The sequence below is a fragment of the Bactrocera oleae genome, chromosome 2, assembly GCF_042242935.1.
Source record: "Bactrocera oleae isolate idBacOlea1 chromosome 2, idBacOlea1, whole genome shotgun sequence".
Taxonomy (NCBI): Eukaryota; Metazoa; Arthropoda; class Insecta; order Diptera; family Tephritidae; genus Bactrocera; species Bactrocera oleae.
Genome location: NC_091536.1, coordinates 49,512,839 through 49,536,259, shown reverse-complemented (window position 1 = coordinate 49,536,259; position 23,421 = coordinate 49,512,839). Strand labels below are relative to the sequence as shown.

Below are 23,421 nucleotides of genomic sequence, written 5' to 3'. Positions count from 1 at the left end.
CCAAATTTCGTTCTGGTGATTTTTCAGTCAAAGATGAAAAACGCTCTAGTCGTCCAGTTGAAGTTGATGACGACCTAATCAAAGCAATAATCGATTCGGATCGTCACAATACAACACGTGAGATCGCAGATAAGCTTCAGGTATCACATACATGCATTGGAAATCACTTAAAACAACTTGGCTATGTTCAAAAACTCGATACATGGGTTCCTCACGAACTGAAAGAAACGCATTTTACGCAACGCATTAACAGCTGCGATTTGCTATCGAGCGGAAAAGATCGTGGAGCAGGCCAGGTGAACCAGCTCAAACAACATCAAAAGTTGGTATTCATCAAAAGAAGGTTTTGTTATCAGTTTGGTGGGATTATAAAGGAATTGTCTACTTTGAACTCTTACCACCCAACCGAACAATTAATTCTGTTGTCTACATTGAACAAATAACGAAATTAAACAATGCAGTTGAAGAAAAGCGGCCCGAATTGATAAGTCGAAAAGGTGTTGTATTCCATCATGACAATGCAAGGCCACACTCATCTTTGGTCACTCGGCAAAAATTATTGGAGCTTGGTTGGGATGTTTTGCCACATCCACCATATAGTCCTGACCTTGCACCATCGGATTACTTATTGTTTCGATCTTTACAAAACTCCTTGAATGTTAAAAATTTCAATAATGATGATAATGTCAAATCGTACCATCGATTCAGTTTTTTGCTAATAAATGTTAACTTTTATAAAAAGAAGCTATTTAACTCAAACATGGTATATGTGATATAAACTAAACCAAAGGGGTTAGATTTAATATGTGGGGTATATGAGGTTGCTGTTGTACCAGAGGAGCGGAAATCAGTATATTAGGGTTACAAGGTTTAAACAAAGTCTAGACCAATTTCATTCATATGCAGCGATATACATTATTTTTAAGAAAAACTGTCCATTTAATTTCATTAAATTATCAAATTGACGAAAAAAATTATACCATAAGTAGTACATGTGAGCTGGGAAAATCAAAGACCAGAAAATTCCTCCAAACCGTATATTAAAAAATGTTGAATTAAACATCCATTATTAAATGATATCGTGATTAAATTACAATCAAATTTGGTATCTTCTTGACTTATATTAAAGGCCATAAACTTAGTCTCAGTTTTATTGCTTGAAGTGAGATATACATAAGTATGAATGAGATATTAACTCCACCAAAGTGGCTAAATTTAATATTATAAGCTTAGGTGGCAAACGTCAACCAGAGAATCGGAATTCATTATATGAAGGTGTGAGGTTTAGACTTAGTATATACTAGTTTCATTCTAATTCAGCGTCAAACCACATAATTTTTAAGAAATCTTTTCCACTTAATTTCGTTAAAATATCACGTTGATCAACCGGGACGGTGTAAAGTCAGGTGGAAAGACGGAAATCATATATATATTGGGGATAGAGAAATATATTAATATTGACATTGCTCAGCTATACTCGAGAGCATATTTTGAAGCAATTTTATATATAAAAAAAAATATTAATACTCATATTTGGCATAAAACTGGTTAGAATAACGAAAATCATTATAAGTAGTATATGGAATTTGAGGGCAGTATCAACCCGATTTTATTAATTTTTTCCAATACCACATACTACGAACATGCCACAGACTAATAAAATGCTCCCACTGTTTCATTAAGGTACCTCATATACCATCACCAATCATATGGAGTAAAGTCAGACGAATGTTCGAAAATCCTGATATTAGTTACATGGGGGCTAACGAAAATTTTCACCCGATTTGATCTTGTTATGAGTAAAACACGCTCTCTCATTTTCATTGAGATAACTCACATATGCGGTATAAAGTCACGCGGAAGTTCAAAAATATTTATATTAGATATATGAGGGCTACAAGAACTATTGATCCGATCCAACCCATTTTTGAAACAAAGACATACTATTATCGATAGTTTCATTTATTTATTCTATTATATGAATTTCAATTATATATCTTACACAATGGCCGATATTTACGGTAAAAAGTCAACTATAGGTACTGGGGTCCACATATTCAGTACCTAGGGACTTGAACAGTTTTGGTTCGATTTAGAGATTTTTTGGTCACAAGGTGGCATACTTTAAACGTATTATTCACGCAAAGTTTTACGCCGATATAATCATTGTTGCTTGATTTGCATAGTGGAAAGTGAAAGAATCAAGTGGAATTTAAAATGGTGTCATATGGAAAATAGGCGTGGTTGTAATCCGATTTCGCCCATTTTCGCATCATAATATAGAAATATAAAAAGAATGTTATGTACCAACTTTGGTTGAAATCGGTTGAAAAGATCCCCAGATATGGGTTTTCCCCTAAAAGTGGGCGGTATCACGCCCACTGTCTAATTTTGAACGCAGTTCCTATAAAGTCATCTCATACCATCCCTGAGATGAAATTTAAGGTCTCTGGCGTGTTTAGTGCTTGGTTTATCGTAGTTTTTAACAGTACCGTTACATGGGGAGTGGGCGGGGTTGTCACCCGATTTCACTTATCTTCACACTGTCCGTAGAGGTGCTAAAAATATGTGCTTCCACGCCCACTTTAAAAAAAAAATTTTAACTGCAGATGCCCCTCCCTAATGTGATCTCGTGTACCAAATAACAGTCTTGTATCTAATTGCGGAGCTTAGTTATGACAATTTATTTGTTTTTGATCAATGGCGTTTTGTGGGCGTGGCAGTGGTCCGATTACGCCCATCTGCAATACCAACCGTCTTACTGTACCAAGAAACATGTGTACCGAGTTTCATAAAGATATCTCAATTTTTACCCAAGTTACAGCTTGCACGGACGGACTGACGGACGGACGGACAGACAGTCACCCGGATTTCAACTCGTCTCTTCATCCTGATCATTTATATATACATAACCCTATATCTAACTCGATTAGTTTTAGGTGATACAAACAACCGTTAGGTGAATAAAACTATTATACTCTGTAGCAACATGTTGCGAGAGTATAAAAATAAAAATAAATAATTCTACATGGAAATAACACAAATTCACTTATGTATTAAGTACATTTTATCAATTCAAAGTTTTTATTTGCAAAAATTTTTTTTCATTAATGTCGTTTATATTCATACATATATAAAATAGTTTACTTTGTTTTTTATTGAAAGTATTATATTGGATAAAAAAATATTGGTTATATTTTATGAATATTATTGTAACAATAATATGTAAATTTGTATTAAAAAAGGAACATATGGTAGACATATATATTATATCATAAATGCAATTTATTCCTATACATGTGTTTTCCATGTTCGGCTTATAATAATATATATTTAAGTATCTATTTCCTTAGCTGTGACTTACATCTGGACAAAGTACATTAAATACCAGTTTATTCTATAAAGAGAGAAGTCATTTAGTTAATTTTTATTAGAACTATGCAACCACGCTTATTTACTACATTAACTAAAATAGTAAAAAACAAGTAAGGAAGTTCTAAGTTCGGGTGTAACCGAACATTTTAAACTCTCGCCACTTGCAAGGGAAATTACGTCAGGTGTTGGCAAAATTGTATATTAAAGGAAGTATTGATCCGATTCAACCCATTTTTGACACAAAAACATACTATTATCGAGAGTTTCATTTGATTATTTTATTATATGAATTTGAATTATATATCTTACACATTGACCGATATTTTCGATAAAAAGTCAACTATAGGCATTTAGGGTCCACATATTCAGTACCTAGCGGTTGAACACTTTTGGTTCGATTTAGATAATTTTTGGTTAGAAGGTGGCATACTTTAAACGCATTATTCTCGCAAAGTTTTACCCCGATATAATCATTGTTGCTTGATATGCATAGTGGAAAGTGAAAGAATCAGATGGAATTTAAAATAGTGGGATATGGGAAATAGGCGTGGTTGTAATCCATTTTCGCTCTATAACATAGAAATAACAGAAAAATGTTATGTACCGAATTTGGTTGAACTCGGTTAAGCAGATCCCAAGATATGGGGTTTCACCTAAAAGTGGGCGGTGCCACGCCATTTTGAACGTCAGAGATAAAATTTAAATCAATGGCGTGTATAGTGCTTGATTTATCGCGCTTTTAGTAGTTTTTACCAGTCTCGTTATATGGAGAGTGGGCGGGTTTGTCACCCGATTTCACTTATCTTCACACTGTCCGTAGAGGTGCTAAAAACATTTGTTCTCAGTGAATTTTGTTATTATATCTTTAGCGGTTTAGGCGATATGCACATTAAACCTATTAGGGGCAGGACCACGCCCACTTATTAAAAAATTTTAACTGCAGATGCCCCTCCCTAATGTGATCTCGTGTACCAAATAACAGTCTTGTATCTAATTGCGGAGCTTAGTTATGACAATTTATTTGTTTTTGATCAATGGCGTTTTGTGGGCGTGGCAGTGGTCCGATTACGCCCATCTGCAATACCAACCGTCTTACTGTACCAAGAAACATGTGTACCGAGTTTCATAAAGATATCTCAATTTTTACCCAAGTTACAGCTTGCACGGACGGACTGACGGACGGACGGACAGACAGTCACCCGGATTTCAACTCGTCTCTTCATCCTGATCATTTATATATACATAACCCTATATCTAACTCGATTAGTTTTAGGTGATACAAACAACCGTTAGGTGAATAAAACTATTATACTCTGTAGCAACATGTTGCGAGAGTATAAAAATAAAAATAAATAATTCTACATGGAAATAACACAAATTCACTTATGTATTAAGTACATTTTATCAATTCAAAGTTTTTATTTGCAAAAATTTATTTTCATTAATGTCGTTTATATTCATACATATATAAAATAGTTTACTTTGTTTTTTATTGAAAGTATTATATTGGATAAAAAAATATTGGTTATATTTTATGAATATTATTGTAACAATAATATGTAAATTTGTATTAAAAAAGGAACATATGGTAGACATATATATTATATCATAAATGCAATTTATTCCTATACATGTGTTTTCCATGTTCGGCTTATAATAATATATATTTAAGTATCTATTTCCTTACCTGTGACTTACATCTGGACAAAGTACACTAAATACCAGTTTATTCTATAAAGAGAGAAGTCATTTAGTTAATTTTTATTAGAACTATGCAAACACGCTTATTTACTACATTAACTAAAATAGTAAAAAACAAGTAAGGAAGTTCTAAGTTCGGGTGTAACCGAACATTTTAAACTCTCGCCACTTGCAAGGGAAATTACGTCAGGTGTTGGCAAAATTGTATATTAAAGGAAGTATTGATCCGATTCAACCCATTTTTGACACAAAAACATACTATTATCGAGAGTTTCATTTGATTATTTTATTATATGAATTTCAATTATATATCTTACACATTGACCGATATTTTCGATAAAAAGTCAACTATAGGCATTTAGGGTCCACATATTCAGTACCTAGCGGTTGAACACTTTTGGTTCGATTTAGATAATTTTTGGTTAGAAGGTGGCATACTTTAAACGCATTATTCTCGCAAAGTTTTACCCCGATATAATCATTGTTGCTAGATATGCATAGTGGAAAGTGAAAGAATCAGATGGAATTTAAAATAGTGGGATATGGGAAATAGGCGTGGTTGTAATCCATTTTCGCTCTATAACATAGAAATAACAGAAAAATGTTATGTACCGAATTTGGTTGAACTCGGTTAAGCAGATCCCAAGATATGGGGTTTCACCTAAAAGTGGGCGGTGCCACGCCATTTTGAACGTCAGAGATAAAATTTAAATCAATGGCGTGTATAGTGCTTGATTTATCGCGCTTTTAAAAGTTTTTACCAGTCTCGTTATATGGAGAGTGGGCGGGTTTGTCACCCGATTTCACTTATCTTCACACTGTCCGTAGAGGTGCTAAAAACATTTGTTCTCAGTGAATTTTGTTATTATATCTTTAGCGGTTTAGGCGATATGCACATTAAACCTATTAGGGGCAGGACCACGCCCACTTATTAAAAAATTTTAAACTGCAGATGCCCCTCTCTAATGTGATTCCGTATACCAGATAACGTTATTGTGTCTTATTGTGGAGCTTAGTTATGGCAACTTATTTGTTTTTGATTAATGGGCGTGGCAGTGGTCCGATTACGCCCATCCATACTAACCGTGTTACGGTACCAAGAAACATATCATGTTTCATAAAGAATTCTCAATTTTTACTCAAGTTACAGCTTGCACAGACGGACGGACGGACAGACAGTCACACGGATTTCAACTCGTCTGTTCATCCTGATCATTTATATATAAATAACGCTATATCTAACTCGATTAGTTTTAGGTGATACAAACAACCGTTAGGTGAACAAAACTATTATACTCTGTAGCAACAGGTTGCTAAAGTATAAAAAATAATATATATAATGCGGGCTACATTTAGCAGGAAAAGATGGTTAGGCATAATTATAAGTAGACGTAAGTTCTAAGTATAAGGCAGTGGTCGGCATTTCATAGCACAATTTTGCAATCTAATTTCACACGTATGCCACCACGTTGTCGAGACAGCGACGAAGCAATATTGCGAATGGTCAGGAGAATGTGCCATGCACGAAATTTTTTGTCATAATGAATGTTTATGGTGTTATGATTTACATTTTGTGTTTTCGTTACTTAAGGACAGTTAAATGAAGGTTTTTAGGGTCTAATGTATTTATTTTAATCGTACAATATATAAAATAAATCAGGAAGCATGAAAGTACTTGTTTAAACAAAGAATGAAAAATATTCACAAAATTTAAGGTAAGTTTTTACTGGGTGTCTATAACTTCGCGCTCACCTACACAGTCGCAGTTCCTCTCATGCCGACCACTTTTATAAGGTCATAATACACTTATGCCTGAAACAGTCACCGACATTCCGCCTTTTCGTACTTACCGCCCGTATTAAACCAAATTTATCAAGTTATACCCGTAGTGGAAAAATCCAACTATTAAAAATAGTCTACCCATATATAAATAATTGTATTCGACTGAGTTAGTTTAAGAATATTTCAAATATTGGGTTGGCAACTAAGTAATTGGATTTCACTCATGGATGGCTTCAGTTGAATTTTTAGGTTAGCTGGCGTAGTCCAAATGTAAAACACATTTTGTTATTTGATATTTGGCAATACAGCTGTCAATCAGTAAAAAAAAAGTTTTTTGATCGGTTGCGTAGTTTTCGATTGGTGTTCGTTGAAAAATGGAAGATCAAAAGGAACATTTTCGTCATATTTTCCTTTTTTATTTTGGCAAAGGGAAAAACGCATCGCAAGCTCACAAAAAGTTATGTGCTGTTTATGGCGACGAAGCCATAAAAGAACAGCAGTGTCAAAATTGGTTGGCCAAATTTCGTTCTGGTGATTTTTCAGTCAAAGATGAAAAACGCTCTAGTCGTCCAGTTGAAGTTGATGACGACCTAATCAAAGCAATAATCGATTCGGATCGTCACAATACAACACGTGAGATCGCAGATAAGCTTCAGGTATCACATACATGCATTGGAAATCACTTAAAACAACTTGGCTATGTTCAAAAACTCGATACATGGGTTCCTCACGAACTGAAAGAAACGCATTTTACGCAACGCATTAACAGCTGCGATTTGCTATCGAGCGGAAAAGATCGTGGAGCAGGCCAGGTGAACCAGCTCAAACAACATCAAAAGTTGGTATTCATCAAAAGAAGGTTTTGTTATCAGTTTGGTGGGATTATAAAGGAATTGTCTACTTTGAACTCTTACCACCCAACCGAACAATTAATTCTGTTGTCTACATTGAACAAATAACGAAATTAAACAATGCAGTTGAAGAAAAGCGGCCCGAATTGATAAGTCGAAAAGGTGTTGTATTCCATCATGACAATGCAAGGCCACACTCATCTTTGGTCACTCGGCAAAAATTATTGGAGCTTGGTTGGGATGTTTTGCCACATCCACCATATAGTCCTGACCTTGCACCATCGGATTACTTATTGTTTCGATCTTTACAAAACTCCTTGAATGTTAAAAATTTCAATAATGATGATAATGTCAAATCGTACCTGATTCAGTTTTTTGCTAATAAAAACCAGAAGTTTTATGAACGTGGGATTATGATGCTGCCTGAAAGATGGCAAAAGGTCATTGATCAAAATGGGCAATACATTATAAAATAAAGTTATTTAGTTCTATAAAAAAATTGTTTTTGATTAATTTTGCAATTAATTAGTTGTCAGCCCAATATATTCAATTTATTTTTTAATTGCTACAAAAAGACTGGCAATCCTGCGTTGCAAGAGAGCAATCAGCTCACTCGTTTCTACGGGAAAAATCCAATTTTCTCGGATATCCTCCATTTACATTGCGCTTTCATAAGATAAGTCGTATCAGCTAATTCGGTCTACGGTTTGGTGTCGGTGACTGTTTCCAGCATTATGTTCAAAGCAACTTACAAAAGATAATTTTTTACAAACATATTTTGAGAAGTTTTGTTTATATTTACTTTCTTGGGGTGATTGGTGTTAATTATGTGTGATGTCCAAGAGCGATACAAATTCAAAGTACCCAGAGATTCATTCATATTTTTCCATTGTTCACTAACGTTTGAAAGGTCAATTTCCTAAAATAAAGATGCAAATCTAAAAAGGGAGCGATAAGTTTAGGAGACACCCAACATTTTATATCTACTTATTCTTGTCATAAATTTTGTTACAAAGTCTACAATGCATACACCAAGGACAAATCAACTAGTCATCTTCTGAAAACCCGCTTGAAGTAAATGAGACTCAACAGTAGCACGCGGTCAACATGCAAAAAGCAAGGATTCAATGTGGTCACCATCCAGCTACTGTAATGTTTTGGTAGGTATACTCTCTTCGATGGAGTGCGTGTTGCTATTGACCAAAGGCGAAATCGTTTGAGGGCTTGTGTGAAAGTAAAACGTGACCATTTCGAATAAAAATTTGAACCTAGCTTATTTAATATATATACATTATAAAATAAAATTAACTTTATTAAAAAATGTATTATAGTTAGTTTCATTTTTATAACGGCCAACAATTAATTCATCATAGTCGGTATCTGGAGCTCAAAAAGTTATAGCCAGATTTCGACAACAACAACAACTTTTTCGCAGCAAACTTGGTTGAAATTGTTCGAGTAGTTGATATGGGCTTTCACCCAAAAATGGGCAGTGCGTGCTTATCTAATTTTTACGTCGATTCAGATGCAGGACTTCTGTGCAGTCTTTAATTAGAGTCCGATTCTTCTCTTTTGTGCACTATATAATAAAATGCTAGAAGGAAATAATCGCACTAAATTCAAGTTTCATCGACACATTTAAATTTTAACTTACATAAATTATCAATTGCACGGACGAACGGAAAGATAGACATCCGAAATTTAATTCATCCTGATTATTTTATGACTTTATCGATTAGTTTTAGATGTTACAAACAGCCTCTAGGTGAAAAAAACGGTCATACTCTGTTGTGAGATTATAACAATTTCAAACATGAATTAAAGTCATGAATTTTTCGACGAGACTGTGAATCGATTACTATCCATAGAAATGTGAAAATTATTTGTTAAGTAAATGAGGGATGGACGAACATACTCACCAGTTCATCAGTTTAAGCCACATTGCTCACTTAATGATATTAAAAAGTCACTGACATAATATAAGCTAATTCCAATACGTACGGTGTTTGGTCAACCGTAAAGTCAGAAATTAATATTTATATTGGGGCTACCGTAATGTATGAAGTGATTTAATTTACTTTGGCATTAAACTAAAAAATGTTTAAGAAAATATTTTCATATAATTTTATTAACATCACTCACACATACACTAGGTAGAAAAAGTCTCCGCTCACTGGGTACAAAATCTTTTGAACTAAAATACAAATTTGACCAATTGACCAATTAAGAAATTTTTTTTGTGTTATTAAATCATATCTTTTCTCTTAAAAAATTTTTATTTTTTTTCAAATTATTCAATAAGCAAAAGCCACAGAGTTCATTTTCATTTTAAAAGCAATTAACTTAAACAGAAAAAGTTTAATAGCTAATCTTTTCGTATCTTGGGCTGACATTTTACTCCATTCGTCCAATATAACGGTCTTGAGCATTTATTTTTTGATAATCGTATGTGTGCGAATTCTGCGCTGCAATAGAGCCCATAAATGTTCAATTGGATTGAGGTCAGGTGATTGTGGAGGTGAATGTAGCTGTTTTGTAGCATTGTAAAGAAGCCAATGGCGAACAAGTTCCGCTGTATGCTTAGGATCACTGTCCTGTTGGAAACAAAACACGTTTGGCAATCCTAATTTGTCACACTAGATAAACAAATTTATTCATTATATTTTCGATAAACTCAATGCCACCAACTCCACTTGCTGCACCTACACCCACTCAATTGAACTCCACCCCCACCATGCTTTACGGTTGAAGTAAAATTTCGCGCTTTAATAGCCGTACCAGTTTTTCGCCACACCATCTGTCTTCCTTTTTTTCCAAATATACTATATTTGGTCTTATCCGACCATAAAACTGATTCCCAGAAAGATATAGATTTGGTTATATGTTCGTTTGCGAATGCAATGCGCTTCATACGGTTTTTTAAGGAAATGAATGGCTTTTTGCGTGCCACTCGCCCATAATATTCAACTCTTTTTAATATTTTTCTTGCTGTGTCGCTGCATATTGTTTTTTTAAATCGTATTTTTTCATCTTCTGCTACTTGGGAAACGGTTAAACGCAGATTAACCTTTACAAGAGATACAACTTTGCGTGTTTCCCGATCAGTCGGACGTCCAGATCAAGGCTTTGAAGTAATAATTCCCGTTTTTTTGAAAGTCTGGATGACGTATCGCACTGATGACTCCGTTTTGTTGACAACTCGTCCAATTTTACGAAAGCTTTTACCGTCTATCTTCACGAAATTCGGCATGTATTATTATTTAAGGCATTAATCCAAATTTCGAAGAAATTGTATAGATCGGACCACTATAGCATATAGCTGCCATACAAACTGAACAATCGGAATCAAGTGCTTGTATGGAAAACTCTTTCATTTGACGAGGAATCTTCACGAAATTTGGCATGGATTATTATTTAAGGCAACAATTTAATCTCCGAAGAAATTATTCAGATCGGGTGACTATAGCATATAGCTGCCATACAAATTGAACGTTCGGAATCAAGTTCATGTAAGGGGCCTTTGTATTTGTGAAGGGTATTATAGCTTCGGTGCAACCGAAGTTAACGTTTTTTCTTGTTTTTTTATTTATACCGGTTCGAATTTTTATTTGAGATATCAAATAATAATTTGTTTTTTTTATTTATTGTATATATTTAATTATTTATTAATAACCTTAATTATTTATATTTATACTCTTTCAACATGTTGCTACAGAGTATAATAGTTTTGTTCACCTAACGGTTGTGCGTATCACCTAAAACTAATCGAGATAGATATAGAGCTATATTTATATATAATTGATCAGAATGACGAGACGTGTTGTTTATCTGTCTGTCCGTTCGTGCAAGCTGTAACTTGAGTAAAAATTAAGATATCTAGCTGAAACACATGTTCCTTGGCACCATAAGAAGTTTGGTATTGCAGATGGGCGTAATCGGACCATTGCCACTCTCACAAAATGCCATTAAGCGAAAACTTATAAAAGCCATAACTAAGCACTACATTAATATATATATCTGTAATTTGGTACAGAAGACTGTATTGGAGAAGGGCATCTATGGTCGAAAATTTTTTCAAAAATAGACGTGGAACCGACTCTAATAAGTTAAATGTATATTTCACCTAAACATTTAAAGCTATATAACCCAAATTTGCACAGAATAAATATTTTTGACACTTCCTTCAACAGTGTGAAAATGGATGAAATTGGATGATATCCCCGCCCATTCCCTATATAACGGTTTTGTTAAAAACTACCTAAAGTGCGATAAATCAATAAATAAATGCGTCAGAGACATTAAATTTTACATCCGGGATGGTTCAAGAGGGTTTTAAAGGAACCGTTGTTAAAATTGGTCGATGGGCGTGGCACCGATCGTTAATTGATCAATATCAAGAAAATTTGGTAGATAAAATTATTTTAACAATCCTATCTCACAATGAGAAAATGAGCTAAGTCGGACTACAATCACGCCTATTTCCTATCTGGCAAAATTTTAAATTTCATATGATTCTTTCACTTTCCAGTATACAAATCAAGCACCAAAGAATATATTAGGACAAGACTTTGCAGAAATAGTGGTGTTGAGGTATATCGGAACATAATTATTGATATATCACTAAGAAGCTGCTCATTTGTCAGAACAGCCGAAGTCGGACCACTATAGCATAAAGATGCCAAAAAAACCGAAAAATCGGTATCAAGTGCTTGTATGGGAAACTTTTTTATTTAACGTAATATTTTCATGAAATTTGGCATGTGTTATTTCCTAAGGCAATGTTATCTCCGAAGAAATTGTTTAGATCGGATCACTATAGCATATAGCTGCCATACAAATTGAAGGATCGGAATCAAGAGCTTTCATGTGGCGAGGTACCTTCACGAATTTTGGTATGGATTATTATTTAAGGCAAAAATACAATATCCGAAGAAATTGTACAGATCGGATGACTGTAGCATATAGCTGCCATACCAACTGAACGATCGGAATCAAGTTCTTGAAAGGAATTTTAAGTATTTATGAAGGCTATTATAGCTTCGGTGCATTTATATACATATATATATGTAAAATTTTATTTATATATATATATATATTTTATTTTTGTAAATCTGTAGTGCTTTCCTTTTAGTCTCGAAGGATCATGTTCACATTTTAACGCAGATTTCACCTCACCTTTTTTCAAGAAACACTTACTTTGGTAATAAAAAAGTTAAACGTTTAGAAAAGAGGAAAATGCCGAACTGTCTTTACGTAATATTCGTGCGATCGCTGTCTCGAAAAAGAGGCCTGGTCGATCGCCGTCCATACTTTTTTTAGTGTTAGTGTGGGGTGTTGATCAGCTGTGGAATCTGCAAGTGTGGTCTCATCGTGGATATTGTATTGTGTGTGGGGGCTGCGATGGGGAATGTAAGTTATGAGATGATGAATACGGTGTGTCAGTGTTGTCCGTCTGAATAATGTGGTGTGTTAAGGCTCATTTAGCCACATCGCATTTCAACCATTTTATTCTAATTTTAGATTTTTTTACTTTTTTGCTTTTGGTATAGATAACATTAGAAAGGGCATCTGTGGTTTATAAATTCTGAAAGATGGAGTTGCCCCGTCATTTGAAATGCTTTATATATCTGCTACCAAAATTTACTAGATTTAGAAAAAAATTCCTTCCATGTTTTCTTCAATTGGCAAAACCTGACAATATCAACTCCCACCTTCTATACAAATTTGTTTTTTTTCTGCGCTTGCGCCAAAGGGCTCCATCCAAACCTCGGTTAAGGGTAAGGTAGGGAGTGAACCACATCACCCCGACAACCGCTTGCACGATAGTGCGATGAGCACCTAGTTCGCGCACTGCACCACCACTCCCAATGAATGGCAATTAAAGGACCTCAACGATCCGTATTAACAAACTGGGCGTCTTGATGAGGTTTCAACATTTCAGTCGATGACGTCAAAATACCGCCTGTAAACAACTCTAAAATAGTGTCACATTTTATAGCCTAGAAAACCATAGCCTAAAAAAAGTCACAGAATAAAGATGGAAAAAGATTCGTTTGGAGGAAGCCTCGTACGAAATTGCATGATAAGGCTGTTATAAAAACCGTGAAATATGGCGCTGGGTTGGTTATGATGTGGGGGTGTAGGCCGGAGTCTAGAGTCGAGAAAATACATTTCGCGAATGCAAATATGGATTCCAAATACTGCATTGACATAAAGTGAAGAAAAGTGCTGAAAATTTGGGCATAAAAAATGACTTGGTGTGTTACCAGGATAATAGCCCAAAGCATGGAACGCACGAGCATAGCTACTCTATAATTTCCCAAAAATATTGGAGACACCTTCTCAGCCTCCAGACTTAAATGTAATTAAGCACGTATGGCCGGAATTGAAAAAAAAATTTCCAAACACCGCGTAAAGAATAATACTACTTTGAGGGACACTGTGTCCAAAAAGAGGTACAGTTTTGAACCAGAATTTTGAATAAAAATAATTCAAGGACGTCTTGATGCTGTCATTGCATGCAATCGGATATCAACCACTGATTGAAATTTCATGCAGTTTTTATACCCTGAACAGGGTATATTAATTTTGCCACAAAGTTTGTAACACCCAGAAGGAAACGTCGGAGACCATATAAAGTATATATATAAATGAGCACCGTTACGAGCTGAGTTGATTTAGCCATGTCCGTCTGTCTATCCGTTTGTATATACGCGAACTAGTCCCTCAGTTTTTGAGATATCGATCAGAAATTTTGCACCTGTCCTTTTCTAACAAAGAAGCTGCTCATTTGTTGGAACGGCCGATATCGGACCACTTTAGCATATAGCTGCCATACAAACTGAACAATCGGAATCAAGTGTTGTATGGAAACTCTTTCATTTGACGAGGTATCTTCATGAAATTTGGCCTGTATTATTATTTAAGGCAATTATCCAATCCTCTAAGAAATTGTATAGATAGGATGACTATAGCATATAGCTGCCATACAAACTGAACAATCGGAATCAAGTGCTTGTATGGGAAACTCTTTCATTTGACGAGGTATCTTCACGAAATTTGGCATGTATTATTATTTTAGGCAACATTGTAATCTCCGAAGAAATTATTCAGATGGGATGACTATAGCATATAGCTGCCATACAAACTGAACAAACGGAATGAAGTGCTTGTATGGAAAACTCTTTCATTTGACGAGCTATCTCTATGTTAATGTGGATTGAACATTTGTTTGTAATTACATCACTTACCTGTTAATTTGATAATGTGCCTTTAATTTTGTCCAGTCCACTTTCCAAACCGTTCCTTAACTCATCTTTTATTTTTTTTGCCGTGCCATCTTCGTTCTCATGGTAATAAATATAGTAGATCAATATGGCGCCGATTAGGAAAACCACAAAAAATGCGGTTAATATTGAAATTAAAATATTCAGCGCACAACTAAAGCAGCTGAAAAGAAAAAGTTGAAATTTATACACATACAAAGCTAAAATATTATATAGTATAGTATAGACAATTAGATTAATTAATTCAATTAACTGTTCCGGCTACGCTGCTATGGCTTATTATTTAATGTATACTATATTATTGTAATGGTCTATTCAATACAGTGAAAATGTTATTTACGATTAAAGGCGAAAACGTTATTGCCTGTGTAAGAATCCAAGGGATTGTACTTGAGGTTTAATTTTGAATATGATTAATACTTGTACAAATATTTGTCAATAAAAAAAAGTTAAATGAATTATCCATTTGGCATTTTACTGAGAAGTATAACTTTTTTTGTTTACTTTTGAACACATCCTTATGTTTACAAATATATTTTTTATATTTATGAATTGTTTTAATTTAAACATAATTGATTTTTGATAAAATCGGTTCAGGAGTTTAAGAGTAAGCCCCGAAGAAATCGTGACAAATCCTGACATGTAATTTAGATATACATATATAGATGATATATACATATTTTATATTTTTTTGCAAAAAATTTTTTTTTATATGTTTCGAGTTATTAAAGAAGACTGCATTGAAGATATGATGGACCACGAACTGAGTAGTTGATTGACTGCATTATAATAGAGATAAATAATGAATAAGCGATTATGTGGAGCAGAAAATATTTCTATTTATTCCTTTCATTTCTATATTTAGGATATGCTAAAATATATGAGTATACAACTATATCTCAATCACTATCTATTTCTCGATTATTTTCCGCTAGGAGTCTAATCCTCTCCTCCTTAACCCACCGCGATCATTATGGCCAAAAACTCGTTTCAAAAGTTCTGAAAAAGGTACGTAGGGACAACTTCCAAGGTTTGGCACCAGCCCCAATTAAATTTTCAGGTGTAATATGTGCAAATTGCCCAAGTTGATTTCTTAAAATAATAATATTAGAGAAATATAAATTTCGTGAAGCCATCAAAAAATACAAAAACCCAAAAAGACTTCATCCAACTCCCATAAATATGCCTAATTTGTACTTCTCGTTGATCGCATACTCGAATAATTACTTCTCATAAAAAAAAAAGAAATCCAAACAGCAATAATTATTTATATACTTTTAACGAAAAAACAGGTTTAAAAAAAAAAAATCTTAAGTGTATTTGAAATTAGTGTTTTGTATACAATCTGGTCCACCTTATTAGAGGTAATAATTTGTATGAAACAAAATGCTATATTAACTTAGTATCAAATGGTTTTCTGATTATTCAAAATAAAACTGTACTCTCTTTAAAAAAATACATACATCGAAATATTTACTGGTTAACCTGAATAGATGCCTTCATTACATAAGAATAAATATAATATATAAATAAATACAGGAAAATGTTTGTTTTTGCTTCTTAAAATACTATTTTGTGCTGCTATCTTGGTTATACAATACAATTTCATAAATTCGTTGGGTTCAACAAAGTCTAAAGGAATTTCAGACGAGGTCTATTTAATGCTTCTAATCAATCACTTCAATTTAAAAGTTTGAGTTCTTGAGAATAATAGAATAGAACAGAATAAGTGGCTATGTTTATGTTTCAATATTTTGGGACTTAATCTAAGACTAGACGACTCTTTGAAAGAATCATAGAATAGGTGGTCATGTTTCACGAATTTCAGGTAAAGATGATTCTAACAGTGTTTTATAATTGTCTCCCGTCATTTTGAAGTATACTGTTTAAAATTCGAATGCGCCACCTTCACTACTTAATGTCCACTAAAGAACTTTTCTTCTTTTCTTAAATCATGCAAATAAAAATGTATCCATCCGGCTAGTCCAGATTAAATTTCTTTTCATCACTTAATGCGTCGTTGCTCGAAAAATGATTCAAAGGTGTTTTTTATACCATGTTCCGACCAAAAATTTTAAGTGATTAATATAATATTACTAAATTCTATTCACTAATCTAGACTGTACTCACCGCTGATGGAGATTTCGAAAACAGCTGCTTTTGACATTAATAAATTTACATCGTTTAACATTTAGAAAACATTGTAATGTCGTATTTTGTTATAAAAGTCGTCTTGTTTTAAATATTTTCCATTTACTGGAAATAACGGACGCATTTTTTGATTTGGGAAGTCGATTGCGAGGTGAATTCAGATGCACTGCTGTTCAAAAATGAGCATGTTCGTTGGGACTAAAAGGGTCTTAGACGGTGTGCAGCAATACATTTAGTTTTTATTATTCTACATACTAAGAATATAAAAGGAGATGAGATAAGAAACATGTAAGAACAAATACAGTCCACTAATCCTAAATATGTATGTTCAAATATATTTAACAGGCATACATACATACATAAACAAACACATAAACATATATGCATTTTTATGAACAAGGATACATTTATATGATTTATAATAATTTGGGCTTCAGCAAATTGGTTGCCATATATTTGAGACGATGTAATAAAAGTTTCACTTTAAAAATAATAATAATTCCTCCTCCAGTTGCTCTAGCTTCGAATTTTTTTTGTAACATTTTTTTCTTTATTTGCATTTTAAGTCCTTCCATACCAATTTTACAAATTTTATTTTGTTTATGCCAACCATCTCCGTCGCGATATGGATGTTCAATTGAGTTAAGTTTTTTCGAAATTCAATGGTTTTATCCCCTTTAAAATTTCAAACTGCTTCGTGGCAGAAATTTTCAAATTCACTTCAAATAATCGCGATCGTTTTTATCTCGCTCTCAATTACTACAACGACAAAGAACTACTGTTACCATATTCGTTTCAAAATGGAGAATACGCAAACAGGAATGCCAAATAGCATTTCTTATTCCGTTTTATACCGACAACAGGAATAGGGCCAATCGGATTTGAAATTATGCATACGTGCTTGTTAAAAGTGATGTTACGTTATTTTGAATTTTAGGTGACGATATGAATATAATACCTTTATATGTGTTATTTACAACATTTTATACTCTCGCAAAGTCAAATGGCATACTCGTTTTAGATTTCTTTGTGGATCTCGCCGCCTTGTTCTATGTTGACCGACATTTTCGGAAAAAGTCAACTATAGGCATTTGGGGTCCACATATTCAGTACCTAGCGGTTGAACAGTTTTGGTTCGATTTAGATAATTTTTGGTTAGAAGGTGGCATACTTTAAACGCATTATTCACGCAAAGTTTTACCCCGATATAATCATTGTTGCTTGATATGCATAGTGGAAAGTGAAAGAATCAGATGGAATTTAAAATAGTATTATATGGGAAATAGGCGTGGTTGTAATCCATTTTCGCTCTATAACATAAAAATAACAGAAAAATGTTATTTACCGAATTTGGTTGAACTCGGTTAAGCAGATCCCAAGATATGGGGTTAACGACCGTTCCCACGACAGTCGGGTCTACGTAACCGGAACGGACCCGGATTTATTCCGGCCAAGGACTGTCAACTCGGCAGAATTCTGTCGCTACAACAACAACAACAACAACATATGGGGTTTCACCTAAAAGTGGGCAGTGCCACGCCATTTTGAACGTCAGAGATAAAATTTACATCAATGGCGTGTTTAGTGCTTGATTTATCGCGCTTTTAGTAGTTTTTAACAGTCTCGTTATATGGGGCGTGGGCGGGTTTGTCACCCGATTTCACTTATCTTCACACTGTCCGTAGAGGTGCTAAAAACATTTGTTCTCAGTGAATTTTGTTATTATATCTTTAGCGGTTTAGGCGATATGCACAATAAACCTATTAGGGGCGGGACCACGCCCACTTATTAAAAAATTTTAAACTGCAGATGCCCCTCTCTAATGTGATCCCGTATACCAGATAACATTATTGTATCTTATTGTGGAGTTTAGTTATGGCAATTTATTTGTTTTTGATTAATGGCGTTTTGTGGGCGTGGCAGTGATCCGATTACGCCCATCTGCAACTCCAACCGTCTTACGGTATCAAGAAATATGTGTACCAAGTTTCATAAAGATATCTCAATTTTTACTCAAGTTACAGCTTGCACAGACGGACGGACGGACAGACAGTCACCCGGATTTCAACTCGTCTCTTCATCCTGATCATTTATATATATATAACCCTATATCTAACTCGATTAGTTTCAGATGATGCAAACAACCGTTAGGTGAACAAAACTATTATATAATATTTTGTAGCAACAGGTTGCGAGAGTATAAAAAGTAGGGAAAAGCTAAGTTCGGATGCAACCGAACACTTTATACTCTCGCATAGTCATATGGTATACTTGTTTGAGATTTCTTTATATATTAGGTAAAGTAAAAAGTTCGTTCGGTTTTTTATTGATTTTTCAAAAGATGATAACTTTGTGTGCATTTGTCCGATTTAAGTCAAATATGCGCCGTTTTGTTCGTAAACTTGTTGCCAACCTCATTATACCCCTTTCGTAGGAGGCTGCGTCCCTATTGGTAAAAAACTCGGAGAGCTAATTTTCACAGGCCTCTCTTGAGGCCAACTTCTCACCATTAAGAGCGTTCGCCATGGACAGGAAAATATGGTAATCACTTGGTGCCAGGTCCGGACTATAAGGTGGGTGCATTAAGACCTCCCATCCGAGCTTCCGGAGCTTCTGGCGCGTCACCAAAGACGTGTAAGGCTTGGCATTATTCTGATGGAACACAATTCGGCCGCTGTTGATCATAGATGGCCTCTTCTGGATGAGTGCTGCCTTCAAGCGGTCCAGTTGTTGGCAGTAGAGGACTCAATTGAGCGTTTGGCCCTAGGGGAGCAGCTCGTAGTAAATGATTTCTTGTGAATCCCACCAAACACGCAGCAAAACCTACCTGGTCGTCAATCCGGTCTTGGCCACCGTCTGGGCCGCTTCCCCGAGCTTTGACCACGATCGTTTGCGCTCGATATTGTCGTAAGTGACCCATTTTTCATCGCCAGTCACAATCCGCTGTAGAAACTGGTCGATTTTGTTGCGATTCAGCAGCGATTCGCAGATGGAAATTCGGTCCATCATGTTTTTTGCGTTAGTTCGTGTGGCGCCCAAACATCGAGCTTTTTTTTGAATTCAAGGTTATGCAAATGGTTCCAAACGGTTTTCTGGCTTATCTTTATTTCCTCAGCAATTAAATAAGTGCTCACGTGACGGTCTGTTTCCACTATTTTCATGATTTTATCGCAATTTTCGACGACAGGCCTCCCGACGCGTGGTGCATCTTTGACATCGAAATTACCGGAACGGAACCTAGCAAATCACTTTTGTGCTACACGTTCGTTTACAGTATCGGGCCCATAAACTAAATAAATTTTTTCAGCCGCTTTGGCTGCTTTTTCGTCTTGATCGAAGAAAAATTGTAAAATATAGCGAATTTTCTCTTTGCTGGTGTCCATTTTTGACGAGCGCTCACAACGTACTGAGTCAATCAATCGAAAAACTGTCAAGGACAAACTTTTAGCGCGAATAAACACGTTTTCAGCGCCGTATGGTATGACATGATGCGACACGTAACACTAGTACTATGGATAATAATGCCATCTCTTAAATAAAAACCGAATGAACTTTTTACTTGACCTAATATTTTAATAATTAGAGCAACAGTTTTGTTGTATCCGCTTATAATTTATTTTATATAGAATGAATTACAACAGTATTGAGGAGTATAAATCGTTTTTTGACAATGAATAACATTTTTTATTTATTTTATCGATATTATTATACATGTTTAGCTTAAAAATAATAAATATTCACAACTTTAAAAATTATATTATTATATTAATTTGTATAAACAATAATATTTACAATATTAAACATAAATTTTTATATAGATTCATATACATATATCCAAATTATAATTCTTTTTTCTTTATACTATTTAATTTATATCATATATTTATACAATAATATCATATATAATAACAAATTATATATATAATTTAAATTTTATTAATTAGATTATTTACATATTTTTCTTAAAATTGTCTTAAAAACTACTGTCAAAATTCCTATACCATTCCAATTCGATTATATTTGGAGAAAAAAATGAAGAACTATTGCACTAAGTTTGAAGACTTTAGTTCGAAATAGAGACACTGATAGCTGTGTACTGTCTCAAAAGTAATTGCATTTACACGGGAAGGATCCATGTTTGAAAATGCCCAATCAATTTGTGTACCGGCAGGTGTAGTTGAATATTCTACACCAAGCAGGGAACTAAAGTTTTTTTCTTGGAGCAGATTTCTTATAATCCCTGTAGACATTAAACAAATGTTAAAATCTCCAACAATTAGCACATTTTGATTGCCTAACTCAGAAGTAAGGACTTCCTGAAGTTCTACAATTAATTGTCTGACAGAGAAAGCTGAATTTCTATATAGAACCAGAATATTAATATTAAAACAATTAAACAAAACCGCTTCTAAAACTTTGCGGTCTGAATAAATTTTCTTTACAGCCTTTGATTCTATAGAGCAAGCTATGCTATGCTTTGCATATATTATAATGCCCCGTTTATGTCTGTTGGTTGTTTCCGTGCTATCTATCCTCAGCTCGTTAATTGGAGTAAATCCTGGTATATCAAAACTTTCGCAAGGATAACTCCAAGTTTCTACAAAACATAAAATATCTGAAGATAGCATCAAACAGTCGCTTTTTATATCATTAATGTGAACGTGAAGACTCTGAACATTATGGAATAAAATTGGATGTCCTGATGTTCGTGAATTCATAAAACTGACTCTTGTTGTCAGAGCTTTATTTGTGCTCAATTCCCATAATTCCTTAAATACAGAATCCGATTCAGAAAAATTGTTAGGAGGAAATAAAATTTCCTATGATGAATAGACCTTCTGCAGTAGTAGCTCGACTGCAAGCGACATACAAGGTGCGTTCCAAAGTAAACTCTGTATGTCGACTAGTGCGTTAGAATTTGCTATCCTTTATCGACTTCTAGTAAAAATTTCCCGACATTTCATCTATTGGAAGTGTAGTTATTGTGTTTTAAGTGTCAGTATGTTTTTGTCATCGGTGCGAAAATGAGCTTCGAACAAAGAGTCAACATCAAATTTTGTTTTAAAATTGGTAAAACTTTTACCGAAACGTTTCAATTGATGAAACAAGTTTATGGCAATGATTGCCTATCCCGTAGCAGAGTACACGAGTGGTTTCAATGTTTTCAAAGTGGTCGTGAGGACATAAACCCAAAAAGCCGAAACCTAAAAAATCGCGCCTGGAGAAATCAAAAGTAAACACAATGCTGATTTGTTTTTATGATTCCAAGGGTATTGTCCACAAAGAATTTGTTCCACCAGACCAAAACGTTAACGCGGTATTCTACCTTGGTGTTTTGAAGCGTTTGCTGCGCCGTATTCGACGTGTTCGGCCCGAATATCGCGAAGATGGAAGTTGGCGTTTGTTGCACGATAATGCGCCGTCTCATCGATCGACGCCTGTGGCCGATTATTTGACCAAAAATCACATTTTAACAATCAACCATTAACCGTATTCACCTGATATGGCACCGTGCGACTTCTACCTTTTCGGAAAAATGCATTTGCCGATGCAAGGAAAGCGTTATGCAGACGTGGAGGCCATTCAAAAGGCTTGCACCGGCATACTGGCGGCTATAGCGGGCAACCAGCAAAAACACTTGTTCGACATGCGTTTGGACCGTGCAAAAAGCTGTATTAAAGCAGAAGGAGACTATTTTGAATAAAATTAATTTATTTTGCCGATAAAACCATTTGTTCTGTCTTTTTTTTTTAAATCCTGCTTACTTTGGAACACACCTTGTATATTGAAGCTCTAGGCATTCTGGGTCGAGTATGAACTACAACTTTATTATATGTGGCACCCTGACTTTTATGAATAGTTATTCCCTCAGCCGGAACAACTGGAAACTGATTTCTTTCAATTGAAGTATGTTCATTTCTTTTATATTGAAAAGATTTTAAAACTTTTTCAATTGGTGTCCAAGAACTTTCTAGAGGATGAGGCTTTTTTGATCGTGCTATCAAACCAACAGAAGGTTCCAAAAATTTACTACAGAATTGTTGCAAAGGAACATTGGAAATCCAGTTGTCGGTTAATGGGGCAGATTAACCAAGCCATCACACGTGTTTATATTCACTGTAATCATATATTTGGCGGATGTTTTAGTGTCCATTCATAGGGCAGTCCCTGCGTTTCAGAGGTTTTGAAAAGTCTAACTCTTTCCAAAATATTCTAATTTTCACTTATACCAATTCCTTTAACTGAGTTTTATGCAGTTGGAAGGATAGCTTCAG

General features: G+C 34.5%; 1 protein-coding gene across 4 annotated transcripts in view; it reads right to left on the bottom strand.

Annotated features, from left to right (window-relative positions):
* LOC106625610 (uncharacterized) overlaps window positions 1-23,421 on the bottom strand; it is a 73,149-nt gene that overhangs the window by 11,965 nt on the left and 37,763 nt on the right. Inside the window, exons 2-4 of one of the 4 annotated variants that reach the window (XM_070113113.1) lie at window positions 17,126-17,400; window positions 14,960-15,158; window positions 5,063-5,106 (exon numbers count right to left, since the gene is read on the bottom strand). The gene's annotated coding sequence lies outside the window, so the exon portion shown is untranslated. Of the gene's footprint in view, window positions 1-3,364; window positions 3,398-5,062; window positions 5,107-14,959; window positions 15,159-17,125; window positions 17,401-23,421 lie in introns of all 4 variants that reach the window. The other 3 variants (XM_070113112.1, XM_070113114.1, XM_070113111.1) reach the window with 3 other exon arrangements.